At 34.7% G+C, this 17,903-nt stretch overlaps 1 long non-coding RNA gene across 3 annotated transcripts in view; it reads right to left on the bottom strand.

Moving 5' to 3' along the window:
- LOC150069560 (uncharacterized) overlaps nucleotides 1–17,903 on the bottom strand; it is a 182,843-nt gene that overhangs the window by 35,625 nt on the left and 129,315 nt on the right. Inside the window, exons 1-2 of one of the 3 annotated variants that reach the window (XR_016535551.1) lie at nucleotides 10,032–10,090; nucleotides 9,666–9,883 (exon numbers count right to left, since the gene is read on the bottom strand). This is a non-coding gene — a long non-coding RNA (uncharacterized LOC150069560). Of the gene's footprint in view, nucleotides 1–9,665; nucleotides 9,884–10,031; nucleotides 10,091–17,903 lie in introns of those variants that run through there. The other 2 variants (XR_016535549.1, XR_016535550.1) reach the window with 2 other exon arrangements.

Below are 17,903 nucleotides of genomic sequence, written 5' to 3'. Positions count from 1 at the left end.
CTGGCTAGGAATTCTAATACTATGTTAGAGAGGAGTGGAGAGAGTGGGCATCCTTGTCTTGTTCCTGATTTTAGAGGGAATGGCTTTAGCTTTTCGCTGTTAAGTGTAATACTAGCTGTGGGTTTGTCATACACAGCCTTTATTATATTGAGGAATGTTCCATGGATTCCTAGTTTCTCCAGAGCTTTTAACATAAAGGGGTGTTGGATCTTGTCAAATGCCTTTTCTGCATCTATTGAGACAATCATGTGATTTTTGTCCTGGCTCCTGTTGATGTGTTGAGTTATATTAATTGATTTGCGTATGTTGAACCAGCTTTGCCTACCTGTGATGAAACCTGTTTGATCATAGTGTATAATTTTTTGATGAGTTGTTGTAGACGGTTGGCCAGTATTTTGTTGAGAAGTTTTGCATCGATGTCCATCAAAGAAATAAGTCTATAATTCTCTTTCTTTGAGGAATCTCTGTCTGGTTTGGGGATGAGGGTTATACTGGCTTCATAGAATGAGTTTGGTAAAGAGCCTTTGTTTTCAATTTCATTGAAGAGCTTGAGGAGTATTGGTTTGAGCTGTGCTTTGAAGACCTTATAGAATTCAGCTGTGAATCCATCTGGCCCTGGGCTTTTCTTAGGTGGAAGTTCTCTTATTGCCATTTCTATATCAGTGCTTGAAATAGGTCTGTTTAGTTGAGTTAGTTCTTCTTGGTTCAGTGTGGGTATGTTAATATTGGCTAGGAATTCATCCATTTCTTCTAGATTCCCAAATTTGTTGGTGTAAAGGTTTGAGAAGTATTCCCTCATGATACTCTGGATCTTGGTAATTTCTGTCATGATATTATCATTTTAGTCTGTGATTTTGTTTATTTTGGTATGCTCCCTTCTTTTTTTGGTAAGATTTGCTAAGGTTTTGTCAATTTTGTTAATTCTTTCAAAGAACCTACTCCTTGTTTTGTTGATTCTTTCTATAGTTTTTTGGGATTCCAATTCATTTAATTCTGCTTTGATTTTAATAATTTGCTTCTTTCTAGTGGGATTAGGGTTGGTTTGTTGCTCTTTTTCCAGGAGCTTAAGGTGACACATTACATTGTTGGTTTGTGATTTTTCCAATTTGTTATTGTAGGCACTCAGAGCTATATATTTTCCTCTGAGTACTGCCTTTGCTGTGTCTGAGCTAGGATCTTTCAGAATCACCTAGGAATATCAAATGGACCCTTTCTCAGTTTTATAATCCTGAAAATAACACTTCTGAGCATGGAACTATAAAAGATATAGCTAATTGCTTCATTTATTATGGCTGAGAGCTGTAAGTGAAAGAGGAAGCATCATTCTACTGAGGTATATTTAGTAATAACATGTTCTCATTAAAAAAATCAAGAATAAGCTCAGGTCTAAAATTTTAAGCTATTACTAATCAATCTAAACAACTGAAGGACAATACTATTTTATGATTCTAGCATTATTTACTGCTTAACTAAAGTATGTTTTTAAAATGGAAGTTTTTAATGTTTTAGTTTTATTTTTAAATGGTATTCCTCTTACTTAATAAATGCTTTATAGTTAAAATAATAATAATAATAATAAAGTCCTGAAAAACACATTCTTACTTGTGCCTTTTACTTGTCAGAAGTACATATCTAGGAATGGGGCATTCTAGCACACGCCTGACTGTGTTTTTAATTCGTTTCTATTTTATTTCTTTAGACTATGCTTTTTCTCCCCATATCCAGGTCTAATATGCATAACAGAATTAACAGAACATTGTGAAACATAATTCTGACTCATTAAAAATTGCAGATGCTAAATGTCACCGATTTACATTTTGAAACACTGATTTCATTTAATTCACTTTATCTTATTTAACTTTTAAGAGTTATTTCCCATGGAATAAAGTATAAGAAAACCTTGATAACTTTACCTCAGGGTTTTAAAACCACATAGATAAACAGCCAGCAGTTCCATTGAAGTGTCAACTTAATAACATGCAATGCTTCCTATAGCAGGTTGGGTTGTAATTTGACAAGTAGTTATAACAATTTTTTAGCATATCATATTCACGGCTATATTGTTTTTATATTTCCAGGACACATATTTGCACTTAAACTTGTCTTATTAATTCTCTGCTTCTTTATATTTTCATGAAGCTTTAGAGTAACATCTCAGGATAAAGATAGTTATTTGGTTTACTGCTTTTACCTAAAAGGAAGAAATGCTTTCCAATGGCTGTTGATAGAAAAGAGAAAATAAAATTGAAACACATGAATATTTGTGACCTATTAAGCTGTTCTTGTCATTTTACCACATTGCAACAAAGAAAAGTACTCAACCAAGGAAGAAACCCAAGAGTTGATTCCAGTTAAAAACTCAATGTAAGCAGCCAGGAAGATCCTCACACTTCTATCATCGCATTTTATCTTGTGTTCTAACCCTTGTGGGAGCTTACATCAGCACCAAATGGGAGTTTAACCCCTATCCACCACTAATATCTATTATTTTTAATTTTAAAATTCACAAAATTACATCACATTGTTCCTAAGGTCCTAACCTTAATATAAGATGCTAAAATTGCAAAAGTAAATGTCATGTTTTCACATTTGGAGGATTTTTCAAGAAGAGTACTATACAGACAACTGGAAGAGACTTTAAAGTCAAGTTGGCCAGGTCCAGAAGTAAATTTTGTAGATCAGAGACAACCTCCTAAAAAATAAAACATGAACTGAACTTTTTCAGATGAATTATACAGAGGCTGAGAAGAGAGAAACATTGAAATGAGAGGAAAAGAGGACACTAGGTAAAATGAAATGCAAGTCTGAAGCTCTGTGATAAGCTATGATCATGACCAGTGGTTTTACATGGTGGGTACCTTAAACATTTATATCTAGAATTCAGCTTTCTATTATTGGTGCTATCCATTTACCCAGATCAAAGGGATTTCTATATTTTTGTTTTCCTCTTGGTCCTTACTGTCAAGGCCTAACATCTCCATCACCTACACCCAAGTCCTTCTCCTGGGCCCCCAAGTTTCTATACAGCCCCTTTACTTTTCAGGTCTCCACAAGAAGCAGAGAAAATACCGTTCTTTGGCTGCACAAAAAAGTATCAGGAGTTTTATGTTGACTACAAATGTATTTCAAACTCTTCTTGTTGTCATCTAAGATTCAATCTGATTCAGCCCAACTCAATATTCCAGCCACCAACCTAATATCAGCTCACACATCTTTTTTGGTATTTGGAAGTGTCTCCTGAGATTTGAAAGTATATCCTTCTTTCTCCTTTTTAAGTAAACACCTACTTATTTATCAGGATTTACCTCATATGCTACTTTTCCCTGACTCTCTCCTTGGCTGTCCTGATTAAATTTGTCAGTATATCTTTCTCCCCTTCGCATGGTATAAATTTTTTTATTGAGGATATTTCATGTGCTGATTGCATTTTCACATAAAGTTAAAGCTATATCCCATGTATGTTAACCACTGTCTCTTGAATTTGGAGGCTAAGAGTGAAAATGGTGTTTTAGAAAAGGTGTATTCTTTATGTCATAATTTCTAGAGTGTGCAAATGCTACCTTATTTGGGGAGTTTGTGTAGATGAGATTAAATGAAGATTCTTTAGATGAGGTGATCACTCTGGGATTATCCAGCAGATCCTAATATCTGTGACAAGGGCCCTCATAACTCAAAGGTAAGAGGTTATTTGACTGTGAAAAGAAGGAGCTAACATCACCTGGAGACAAAAAATTGTAATGATACCATAGCAAATCAAAGAATGCAAGCAGTCACCTGCCAGAACCTGGAAGGAATGATTTTCTAGATGCTCCAGGAGAAGTACAGCCCTGAAAATGTTTTGATTTGAGACTTCTGACCATCAAACCTCTCAGAGGATAGATTTTTGTTATTTCAAGTCATCTAGGTTGTGGTAATTTGTTACAGAATTCACAAGAAACATACAGAGACCAATGGATGTTTGCCATTGACATTATTACTATTAAAATAATGTAAATGTACCAACATATAAAATTAGTAAATTACATTTTATGCTTCCTTTTATGAAATTTATAAATATAAAGTAACAGGTTACATCTGTATCATTAATTATATTTTATCAATTTCCTGAGTGCTAAGAGCTATGCTTAGAAATTTTAATGTATTGTCTACATGAATGCTAACAGTAAGCTTCTTAGACAGAATTATTGCAGCTTTGTAGATATATTGACAGAGACTTAAGAGTTTTAAATAATTTGTTCAGTGGTAAAGAAGTAACTGAGATGGGACTTAGAGTAGATCTCTCTAAATCCATAGTCTGTGCCTTTAACCCAGGATACCCACATTATATGATTTAAACATGTGTAGCCAAAATTATATAGATGGCAATAGAAAGAATTTCAGTGGTTCTTTTTGCCAATATCCAGTAGTGGTATGGCAATTGAGCATATAGCCTTATGTAATCCTGTATTGGTTAAAGTAGTTTGATTTATTACCTTTATTATAAAAGTTACTTAGTCTCATTCCTATAATAAATATTATTTATTCAAGATTTTATTCTCTGTGTTGAAAAAATAAAAACTCTTACTCTCTTAGTTTTCTATTAATTGCAATTTAATTGCAAGAATCTACATAGAATAATAATAGGATTCAACTGAGGTAAACAGAAAATTTTGAGCTTTAACTTAGAAATATAATTCTACCGTGTAGACAGCATTTTAGTCATCAAAGACCTTACTTAATTTTGTTCCTTATAATTATTAAGTTCTTCAGAGATCTAAAAGCAATGTTTTATCATATTTTATGTGAGTTTTGCTTACAGAAACATCATGATTCTTCATATTAAGTGAGGTAAGCCAGACTCAGAGGATCATAGGCTCAATGGTTTCCCTCATTTGTCATAATCAGTATAAACCTTGGGCTCTCCTGGCAGAGATTTACAATAGAGCAAAACCTAAATACATAAGGCCATATAGTATGACACTAAATGAAAGGACCTCCAGGATATAGAAACAAAAGCCATATAATGAATGATTATTGTCCTTAATGTACTATGTTATCTCTCATCTCTTTTGCTGTCCCTTGGTTATCTCATATTGTTATAGTATTTCACCTTGCTATCTCATATATTGTATATATGCTTATTTGATTATTTGAATAGGATAGGGAAGGGGGAAAACAAGATGAGAAGCTGGGGTGTGGGGAGGGAAACGGGGACCAAGATATGTGAAAAGGTATCAATGTTTGTGAAGTAATGCACCTTCTATCTGGTGAATATAATGTAATCCTTTTATTAATTACAATAAAAATATATGGAAAAGAACACAAAAAACTACAAGAAAAAAAAGAAATATCATGATTTTTGATTCTCCAAACAAAATTATAATTTGAAATTTTTGAAGTGTGTAGCAGAACAGGTCTGAAACCAATACTCCATTGGTTTGTGCAAGGTGAAGTAGAGATGGCAATAGGCCATTGATTTCCCCGAAGTTTGCTTTCAAAATTGCAGAGTTAGCACAAATACACAAATACCATTAACCACAAGTAACTGCATTATTTTAGCCCAAGTTGCATTTACACTAGGCTATTTGTTAATTTCCTTGTTTAAGATCAGGGTTTTATAAGTAAAACCATGTTTACACTGTCGAGCTAAATTTACACTACCACTACAGAGCTGAATATTTCTACCAACCAATGTTTATCTTCATTTCTCAGGAAAGGACAGATGTGAAAAGACTGTATGGCACCAGTCCTAGCTTGTATCAGAATCCAGTTTTGAATGGCTGCCAATACAATGGACTGAATCAGAAATGGCAACTAAGTCTGTTGTTGAGTCATAGGGAATTTGGGTAAGATACTTTAACTGGTTTTTATTACAGACAGTGAATAGGTCAAAGTATCATTGATATGTATTCCAAGAGTTTATTGTTCTACTTGAAAATAAGAGAATTAGTCATAATAACTATATCTTGTCTCACCAGTGATGGTGAGCCTCTTCTGCTGGCATTCCACTAAGTTCATGTTTCATGAACCTCTAGTCCTTGCCTGGTGAGTAATTTCACAAAATGATGGGTATAGCCTGTATTTTGGAGATTGAATTGACAAGATTTGGTGGAGATAGGTATGTGGAAATGAAAGATAAGAAAGTAACAAAGAAGATGCTTGTACCCGTCTCAAACTATTGGGTGAATGCTCAAGTCAGGAACATTAGAGAGAGGCAATTGAATCTGGGGAGCCAAGTGTACACACCATTTATTACACAAGTGTAGAACTTAAAGGTCAGGCAGAGAGTCATGAATACGTAATACGTTTAAACATGAAATGAAATGAGACAGAGAGAGTATGAAGAGTGATTCATAGACTATGAAGAGGGGTACTTAGGGATTAGCAATTTCCACATTAGAGCTTGGAGATCGAAGGATGAATTGACAAAGGCCAGAGAAATAAAAGGATAGATAGGAGAATAGCATAATAGTGTAGTGGAATGAAATGCAATGTCAGAGAAATCCTTAGTAAATGAGAAAAGCCAACTGTACTGAACACTTTTCAAAGGATATGGTACGGGTGGTTAAGAGTCAAGAGTCATAAATTTATTCTCTCACAGCCCTTATGATTTAAGCACATACATGGATAAAATAAAAGGTTAAAAATACATAGTCAGGATCCACAAACTGGATGAACCGATATTTCCATGTCTATCAGTGGAAGCTGATGAAAAGTGATTATTGCATTAGAGCCATGAGTAGGCATGAGTAGAATCACCTAACAATGATTCTATCAGATGATCTGAGGTTTACAAAGACAATCTAGGCTGACCTAAGTCAGGATCAAGCGGAAGGCTTAAAAATATCACTATCATTGTTTGGGCCACAAGCATTTAATCTAAATTTGAGAATGCACTCAGGCCATTGTGCAACTAAGATCTAAAACCATGGTCTTACCATAGGACAGGAAAAATATCTTGTCTATGCTGCATAATTGGGCTCTGGTCTCCAAATATTGATGTGATCTGGAGTTTATTTCTGTTATCTTTCCCAAGTACATTTATCCTGTGGTGATATAATCCAGGCTTAATAAAAAATAATATCTACTGTTTCTTGCTGGCTCATGAAATTATACTTTTTTAGCGTAGGCTTCTCCCAGCAACAGTGCTCAGTTTCTGAGTTCAAGCCCCAGGACTGGCAAAAAAGAAAAAAAAATCTATCATTCACTGCTATTTTCCTAGTATCAAGGGCTTTTGTAACTACTGGTTATTTCTTAATAAATATTTCTTGAGTTAATAAATGAAGACAGGGTAAATGAAGAGAAAGAAGAAAAATAAACTAAAAATAAAAATTCTGCCTCTTGAAAGTGAGCTATAAATCAGATTTGCAATGCATTTGAAATATTTTCCAAGGAAACCACATCAGCATGAAGATGGATGTTTCAAAAACACATTATGGAGGGGAAAACGCCCCACAATTCCTAATGATACATAGTGTGTCACATCAATATATAACATATTTAGATCAAGTTGGCAAGCAAAGAATGATACTATGAGATGCTGAGAATCATGTATATGTGACAGAAGTATAAAATATTAACTAGGAGTGACAAATGGAAAAATAGATTCGCCGTAGTGAGTTATAGACAGATCTGAGTTTTTGAACAAACATACAGGGTTTCAGTGCTTTCAAAAGGATCGGAATGGAATGAGACTCTATAAAGTCTCAACAAATATTTCCACAAATAACGGAAATTGGCAAATGTACAGAGAAAGACTGGTTCCAAGGTTATGTGAGATGGGTATGACAGACGAAAACCTACCACCTGAGCTGAGCAAACAGTTTTATGGCTGAGTTGAGTCTTTTCCCCTAAATGGCCACAACATTTAAAAAAAAATAATTTAAAAAAGACTTTAAAAAATAGTGCTGCTGACATAAGACTTTTGATTTCTCTCCTGCTCATGATCACACTTTTAGGCTTGATTTGTTCAGAATTTTTTAGCAGTTGACCATGTACCTGTAATATGCACATGTATGGTGATACAGAGCCTCCATCGTTTTGAAGCTGAGATTTGGGGTTAGTTAAAAAAAAATCCCTGTTCCTGAATAATAAGTTTGTTACTATCGTTTCTAAATTTAGAGTTTCCATTACATTTTTTAGCTTTAGTACATGAGCTATTTTATCCCAGTGATATGATCTAATGACTTTCAAAGTAGGTAAGGGATCCAGTCCTTTTGACTTAATTTGTCTCTGGCTTACTTAATGAGGAATTGAGTATCCTCTACACTTCTGTGGCTTCCACGCCCCTAAATGAGTCAATATTTGGGGGAGAATTCTGTGCTTAGCTATTTGCAGAGTCTGAGAATCATCCTACGGCTAGTATACATTTTCCAAAACTAGCAACTTCTGAAGGAAATGTGAATGAATATTTTAATATGCGTTTTGTGGTAATCATGCTAAAAAAAATATATCAGTGGAGTGTGAAAGCAAGAACCATGCAGAACAAGTAGTTACTTGGCAGTGATCTCATCAATCTTTCTGCCTTACTAGACCCTGGAACAGATACCCCCTCTCAACCACTTTGTGGGGAGCCTTGCTTTTCCAGTGGAAAGGGGGGAGATGTCTCATGTGACCTGTCATTAGTTGGTATGTGACAAGCAAAGCATCCTAATATACTGTCATGTCTTCTTTTTATTAGGTGCTTTCATGGTTGTATTGCCCCATAAAATTCTACTCACCCTCCAAAGACCAATATAAATGCCATAAATATTCCCTACTTTCCCCAAATCAAGATAGCTTTTCTCCCTTTTGAGTTCCAATATTCCTTACCTCTCTGACTTCATAAAATGCTTTCTTTTTTATAAACTGTCAGATCCTTCATATCAGAAACCACATGCCACTCTCCATGCCCTTAGGAAAAATGTTTTAAGGCTAAGCAACAATGTATCTATCACATTGAAATAGAATGTGTGTTGATGACATTGATGTTGGAAACTTTAGTAAGATACGTGTTTCTCTTTTCCTTCCAGGAAAATATCTGCCTGTAATTAGGTGTGCCTATGGGGCTTGCTTTGGGAATGTAATGGAGTATGTCACGCAGCAGAAATGAAATACGTCCTAACCCAAAGCATTAGAGAAGTGATGTACATTTCTTCACCTTTCCTTCCTGTTGCAAGCTCACAGAACTATGAAATCACTTCATAGCATTGGGATGCTGTGAAGCCTCCACAATCAGAGTAATTATTCTGGAGAGTTCCCAACAAGAACTTCGTATAAAGCACAAACTAACACTGGGTTATGTTGCTGAGATTGTGAGGTTGTTTTGTTACCACAGCTGATCTGAGGTGCACAGGAGCATAAATTAATAGGAAGGGAAACATCTGGATTTATCTTACGTTTTCTGTCTTACAGCATTGTGACCTGAGAAGTTCTGAAATATCATACATCATAGTTTCTCCATCTTTCCTGGACCTGTCTTATACAGTTGCCATAATCTTATAAGAAATGCTCCGAATTATGGGGCCTAGATAAAGTAATCTGATTAATTAAAATATTTACAGTAGAATATCTATAAACTACAATGAGAAGTTTAAAAAGGTATTCAAAACAACATTGCTAAATTAATAAAGAATGAAAACGATGTCTGAGCATAAAGTAAATCATTCAAAAGGGCAATGTGTTAGTAAATAAGAAATTAGTCTTACTATTTCTTGGTGCTAGTTCCAGCACTTCAGCAAAAGCCATGCATCAGACCTTCTGGCCTCATTACCTCATTCATAAATGGTTGTAACTCGGTAATAAACCTCAGAAAATCCGATTCTTTATTTGTACCTTTTTAAAGTGTCTTTTCTGCTGTGCAGGTCTTGAAGCTTGAACTCAAGGCCTGGATGCCGTCTGTCACTGAGCTTCCTTTTGCTCAAGGCTAGTGAAATAAACAAACATGTCAGTGTACTTTTCCTGGCTCTAACACAGCCATTATCTCAAATATGGGAGGATGTAGGAATATTGCTTTTTATTTGTTCATTATCCCCTTTTGCCTTCTGGTATCAGAGACTCATCAGGGATCTTACATGAGTTCTTACTCTCTTGAAAATGTAGACATGACTCCTGCAGCAAGAAAGAACCATTCACCAGGCCAAATATCTTAGGAAAAGAAAATTCATTTTGTAACTGGCTTGTGCTAACTCTTTTCTTTTTATTTCATTAGTAGTGTTTATGTAGCAACTTCTCCTGTGTCAACACCAGGGTCACATTACTACTAGTGGCAAGCTGTACAAAGGCAAAAAAAGGGGAGTAGGGGAAGAGCTAAGTTAAAAATGTGCTAAATGGAACATTGTATATTAAATGTAATTGTAGCAAAAGAATAGACCTGGAGAGATTATTTAGCCCATTCAAATGTCTTTAGCTAAACCCAAATGCATCAACATCCTTATATAGAGATTCTTAAAAATAGTCACAAGGCTTAATCTTCTAAGATTCTGATTCAGTGGTTTCTGGAATTGGGAGACTCTTGACATTCTTTTGCTTTGTAGTCTCTACTGGTGATTATAGGGTACAAGTAGGGTTGAGCCATGCTTTTCTGTAGTCTAGCTTAACTGCCTGTTAGTATCATCTAAAGGGACTACAAGAATGTAAATATCTGGGGCTAATCCTCAAAAGACTGTCATTTTGTGGCTTCAAGTAAAATCTCTGCATTGATTAGTTTAAAAGTTCTATGCATGATTCTTCTATAAAGCCAGTTTGAGAACCAATGAACCTTCAAACCTTCAAATGTCTAAAGAGATGTTAACACAGACATTGCCAAATTTCATGCCCAGAGCCTTGGGTTTGGTAGTTATAAGGTCTAGAGAAGTTATATGTATTCTGCTGTTAGTCTGGAGACTGTACAAAGAGAATCACTGAAGTACAACTCACTCATATTAAAAATATCTCCAAAGCAGACTAGTCTTCCAGGTATTTTAGCCTCACCTTTAGAAAATTCAAGTTGTTTCCTTAGCAGCATTATAATATATTATGATTATAACATATTCTTTTTATTTGAAGTTGAGGTGACCACTGAATCTCAATTAATATTACTGATTATTAATTAATTTCTTCATTTCTATCCTTCTTTCTCCTCCACAAAAATGATTTTTTTGGTAATTTTAATTCAGAAGAAATGGAAGTAAACGAGTATCAAGGATTTATAATTTAATTTTCTTTTACAAAGGGTTAAAGTCCATGGCTCTACAGTGATTATTAAAAATTAGATATACACAAGAGAATAAGATGAACTGATAAAACCACATTGTAGATATTATATAATAAAACTAAAGTTAAGGTCATGTTGACCCATAGTGTTAAGAGCACACCATCTCCTAACAAAAAGAAAACAAATTTTCAGATTTTATTTTTCCAGTGGTGTGATTGAAAAATGATATTTTAAGAAGTTAGATTAATAAAACATTAAAATAACTAGGATGGAAACTTCATAAGTAAGAATATAATGGAATTCAAACCCAGCTTAAAAATAGCTCTTTTGATTCTGCTTATTTTTTTAATTAACAGATAGCACTTCCTGCAGTATGGGCCCTCTCCTGTTTGTCATCTGCAAGAGATACATAACCATTTCTAAAAGCACAAAACCTACAAAGATAAATCATCCTTTCTGCCCCCATTTTCCCCCAATCTAATTTTCTTGAAAAAATGTAAAAGGACAACCAAATCATTGACAGGTACATTCACTTCCACAATTCAGACCTTGGCCAGACAAGACCCATTGTATTCATCTGTCTCTCTTTTACTCATATGAGGTCAACAATTTCCAAAGGAAACAAGTCAAAGGGATAAGGAGCACTGGCCACATAGAAATCTTTCACCAGGCAGCAGATTGTGATTGCTAGATGAGGACTCTCAATTTACTTAAAGAAGAGAAAGACGAAGAAAAACAGATCTTGGAAAAAATATAAAAAGCCACCTGCTCTAGATTTTAATTATAAAAGAGACTTTATTGGGAATATCAAGATGTTGACAGTGAATCAACTGGGAGGATATTTTCATCTAGGACAGTATGATTGACATGTTTCATATTAATACACATATACAAGGAGGCCTAGGAGCTGAAGGTGAGCATTGTGCTAAATCAACTCTTTCCATAAAACTGCAGTACAATTTGTCTAAAAATCAAGGTCAGATTGCTAAATGAGTGTGCCTGTCCCTAAGTATTCTCTTCCATCCTTGTGTTTAATTAATTACAAATGCCTTACATTGGATTCTCTGCAGTGTGGTAAAACTCATTTAAAAAAAAAATCAGGAAAAAAGAAGCCATAAGTCAATGCAAAGGAATTAAAATACAGATGACACATTTGTGATATTCATTAAATATATAATAATAACTATGATATCCTACGCTTGTACAAAATAGTAATATTTTCCAATCTGTTGAAATAGTCATGTCATATGGATAGATGCATCTTGACTAGCATTTGATAGCTGCATCAAATAGGTTTTGAAGCTGACTGCATATTGGCTGGTATGAGTTTCACTAAGCTGTGAAAGCACATTTTCTCACTTCCAGTGTCAGTCAGAATGTTTATGGTGGCATTGTTCACAATGGCCCCTAATGGGAACAACTCAAGTATTAATCAGTGATCAATGTATAAATATAGCATCTTTCCTCTTATTTGGCACTAAGAAGACAGGATGTACCAACACATGCTACAAGAAGAATGAAACTTCAAAATATGCTGTTGAAAAGCAAGATTCAGGGACCACATATATGAAGATGATTTTAGAATGAAATATTCAGAACAGGTAAATCTGTAGAGATAGAAGGTATGTTGGTACCTTGTATAGTATGGGGTAGTATGTAAGTCTTGGAAGAGTAATGGCTAAAAGATAGAGTATTTCTTTTAGTGGTTATGAGTATGTTCTAGGGGTTAGAGGCCTGGCTTAGATGGTACAGTTCCAATAAGTGAAAACCTCAGATAGCAAGAGTGAATTTTGATCCCAGACTCCTCTAAAAATAGAAATAATAAACATGTTCTAAAATGTATTGTGATGTTGGCATAAGTCTATAATAAGCTGCTAGTTGTACATTTTTAAAGGATTAATTGTATGATTGCTAAGTTGCATCTCAATAAAGAATGCTTTCTTTTAAACCGTATCTGAGGATATCTCTACATCCAAACAGATAAAACTTTCTCCCTTCTTCTTTACTTACTCCTCTGTCATCCCAGTTCTAAGGACCTGCTGAAACTCAGTTCATCATGATGATAGATTTACTAGAGAATCTAAAGCCAGATTCACTACTTGTACTAGCAGTTCAGGAATTCTGAGTTTTCATCCTTTTAATAAAACAAAGATATATGAAATAAAACTAAAAATATTTAACATACATTGTGGTTGCTACCCCGTCAGCTAAATTATTTTTATATAATAGGTAAAAATTGTTCATATATATGGAGTGATGTATAAAATTTTGGTACATATATACAATGTGTAATGAGTAAGTTAGGATAATCAGAATTTTGATGTTCTTAAGCATTTCACAATTCTCAGTGTTCAGAAATTTCTAATTCCTCTTTTAGTTCTTTATGTATATATATATATATGATGAATTGATAAATGGTTTGAATTGCAGTTGCTTAGGTGTGATGTAAAACATTAGAGCTTAGTTCTCCTTTGCAAATATGTGTTAGTAGCTGCTCCCCAGCCTTTCTTTCTTGCCTCCTAAATATTGTTCATATAATATCTACTTGGGTAATTTTCATGTACGGTGAGAACACACAGTATTTGTTTTTCTTTCACTGGCTTAAAAATACAAACTTCCAGGACCCAGAGAGTGGCTTAGTGGTGGAGTGCTTGCCTAGCATGCACAAAGCCCTGGGTTCAGTTCTTTGGTACCAAATACACAGAAAAAGCTGGAAGTGGAACTGTGCCTGAAGTGGCAGAGTGCTAGCCTTGAGCAAAAAGCATCCAAGGACAGTGCTCAGGCCTTGAGTTCAAGCTCCAGGACTGGCACAAAGTAAAATAAAATAAAATAATACAACTAGAGAGCTATTTTACCTTTTTGTGTGGATAGTCACTTTAAAATGGTTTCCTGTACATTTTATTTTATCATTATTCGTGTACATTATTGACTAGGTGGGCTGAAGAGATGTATAAAGACATTGTTCTCTAAATTCTAGAGCTTGCACTCTACCACCTGAGCCACAGCACCACTTCTGACTTTTTCAATGTATGTGAAATGGATGAATTGAACCTGGGTCTTTGTACATGCTAGGCAAGCACTCTACCACTAGGCCAAACTGCTGGTCCCGGCTCTCTAGTTTTCAACACTTATTATCCTCTACTTAATGCAAAGATAAGGGAAAGTCATCTATTTTTAAAAAAAAGAGAATGAATTTTAAAAACACCTGAATCCAAGATGTGATATTTTTATTTACTCTGTGCTGGCTATTCTAATTTGTCATCTCTAAAACTCAGTTTTCTCATCAGCTGCATAGATCTGCTGATGTGTTATAAGACTAAAGAACAGATTGTAGTGTCTAGAGGATGATAACATTTAAGTAACTTATTTATATGAAGATCAGGTTGGTCATAGAAAAAGTCAGAAGTTACAGAAAATCAGAGAAAAGGGAAAAAAAGAATGGAACAAAAACAAATTGACCAGTTGTATGTAGATGCAGTGAAATGTTCTGATGAGTTTACAAAAGTATAAAGGAAGAATATCAAATTCATTGCAAATCATCACTATAGAATAAAGTCTTCATCAATGTGAAGAAGATATACTATTCCAGATGTCCTGAAACCTTCAGTGGTTGGAATTTGCAAAGCAATAGTGATTTAAAAGTTGGCAGAGGGACCCATCTTTAGATTGTTACCAGCACGGCACCCAGGCTCTCTTTTCTGCTCTGCTGTCTCATCCAGTCTTCCTCAGTCATTATCTGTTGCTTGTGATTAGCCAGTCATTCTCTAAAGATTCATCCTTTGAAAGTGTACTCTTGGTTATTTTGTAATGTAGAAGATATTCTGTCATTGAAAAATCTTATGATCTGTGGGAGAGAATTCATCTCTCTTCTTATTAGTCATTCTTGCTTGCTATATCTTAAGTTTATCATTGGAGTTTCTGGGGAATACAGAAATATATTCTCAGATCTTTTAAGTTATTTTGATTGAAATCAGACTTGTCAGCTATATGATAAATGATTTTTCTTGAATGTTTCTCTTGACATGGCAAGAATCTTAATGCAGGCGACATGAAGTAAATGTGTTTGACTAACTCTCTACTCTTGTCATAGTGATTTGTTTAGATTTTCTGCCAGTTTTTTTCAAAATTTTCACAAAAAGAGTTACAAGAAGATAGCTTATTTGGTAAGTAATATTGCCACTAAAAGATGCAAGAATAAAATTATTCAACCTTATAAAAATTTCAATGTGAAATTAAACTTGGAAAAGTTCATTTTGTTGATTTCTTGGAATCATGATGAGCTAATCTCCAAATATTCATCATGTTCTGTGCTATTTACAGATTAAGTTCTTATTCTTGGAATGATTATGTATGTTCCTAGAGAAATGTTAATTTTATGTTCAGTTATTGTATAATTTATATTTCATATTTAAACAAGTTCACCTACTGGTAACTTAAATGAAAAAAATAAGTTATTTCCAGTTCAACTATTTTCCTTCTAAAACAATATCCTGGTCAGTTACTACACAGGACCTTAAGACCACACAATTTTGAACTGCAGTAAAGTTAAAGCATACATGTAGATTGAGAAATATTCTTAAGCATTTGGGAGGCCCAAAACTCAATAAGTAAGCTATAGTAAAGAATCAAAGTGCCAAGACACAGAAACAAGAATAAATTGCAATGTAAAGAATAAATTGATGATGGATATATTATACTCAAAACTTACATGTGAAGGTAGAAATTCTCTATACAAGAGCTAAAAGATAGTACATAAAAATAGAATGTAAATGAAAATACAATAGGCCAAAATTTAAATAATATAGCTAAAGTGTTGTTTAGCATCTTTGTCAAAACTTCTACAAGAAATACAGGGTAATATATTTATATATTATTGAGTAAGTAAAATTCTTTAGGATAGAGTAAGCACAAATCATGAAAACAAAATGGTGAGGCTTCATGAAAATGAGTAAATTCTTTTTCATGCTTCTGCTTTGTTTTATTTGCATCATATTTCATAATTTACATCATATTTCAAATGTCATGTTCTACAAACAAATATTCAAGAAAGGAATCTCGGGGCCGGGAGTTTGGCCTAGTGGTGGAGTGCTTGCCTAGCACGCACGAAGACCCTGGTTCGATTCCCCGGTACCACATACATAGAAAAAAAAGCTGGAAGTGGTGCTGAGGCTCAAGTGGTAGAGTGCTAAGCCTTGAGAAAGTCCAAGGACAGTGCTCAGGCCCTGAGCCCAAGCCCAGGACTGGCCAAAAAAAAAAAAAGAAAAAGAAAGGAATCTCTATATGCAATCACTGGCACATAGATTTAAGAACATAATTAAAATAAAGCTGAGAGTTTGTATGTCATAGATACATATCAATATATATCAAATATATGTCTATATAATATATATCCCATCATAGACTTACATGTCTATATAGATACATTTATCTCTCCAAATTTATGTCAATAACCTGGAATACCTGAGTATTGAGTCAACACTCTAGTTCCGTTTGGATCTAATATCCACATATCAAGGAGACCATGTGCATTTTGTTCCTTTGGTCTTGACTTAGCTCATTCAACATGACTCGCTCTAGCTTCATCCACTTCCCAGCGAATGCCATTATTTTATCTTGTCTGTTGGCTATGTAGAATTCCATTGGCTATGTAGAATACCACATTTTCTGTATCCATTCATCAGCAGTAGGATATCTGGTTGTTTCCATCTCTTGGCTATTGTGAATAGTGCAGAGATGAACATGGCTGAGCAGGTGTCCTTATCATATCCTGGGTTATGATGTTCAGGACAGATGCTAGGAGTGGTATGATGGCATCGTAGGGAATGTCTACTTTCAATTCTTTAAGAAACCTCCACAGTGCTTTCCAGAGTGGCTGAACTTGCTTACAATCCCACCAGCAGTGCAGTAGGGTTCCTCTTGCTTCACAACCCCATCAGCATCTGTCATTGTCTGAGATCAGAATCTTGGCCATTCTAATTGGGGTAAGGTGGTATCTTAGGGTTGTTTTTATTTGCATTTCCTTTATGACCATGGATGATGAGCATTTTCTCATATGTTTTTCTGACATTTTAACCTCTTCTTTTGATAAGTCTCTCTTTAGTTCCCTTGCCCATTTAGTGATTGGTTTGTTGGGTTTGGGGGGATTAGTTTCTTGAGTTCCCTGTAGATACTGGATATTAAGCATTTGTCTGATGTATTATTGGTAAATATCTTTTCCTAGTTGGTTGGATGTCTTTCTACTTTAGTAGCCACACTTTTATCTGTGCAGAAACTTTTGATTTTTAGGTAGTCCCATATATCGAGTCTCTCTCCAATCTTTTGTGACCCTGAGACTCTCTGTTCAGGAAGTTTTTGCCTGTGTCTATGAGTTCCAGTGTCTCTCCTACTTTATCATTTAACAATTTCAAGGCTTCAGGTCTGATATTGAGGTCTTTGATCCATTTTGAGTTAATGCTTGTGCATGGCGAAAGGCTAGGGTCAATTTTTAGTTTTCTGCATGTGGCTGCCCATGCAGTTGTATTTTGTTATATTTCACCCTACCTTATTCTTTGTATTTTTAAAAACAGGATGTTTGAAAAATACTAGAGAGTATATCTAACTTATACCTCTTTGGGGGCCACAGAATTTAACAACAACAACAAAAAAATAAATCGCTCTCACACAAGATGTACTACAATGTTTTTTCTAGAAAATTACACAGACTGATGAGCTCAGCCAAGCTATTGCTTATGACCACTGCTACCTCATCTTG

Source organism: Megascapheus bottae, chromosome 1 (genome assembly GCF_031878675.1).
Source record: "Megascapheus bottae isolate mThoBot1 chromosome 1, mThoBot2.hap1, whole genome shotgun sequence".
Lineage (NCBI taxonomy): Eukaryota > Metazoa > Chordata > Mammalia > Rodentia > Geomyidae > Megascapheus > Megascapheus bottae.
Note: the sequence above shows the minus strand (reverse complement) of the source record. Positions and strands in the feature narration are given on the sequence as shown.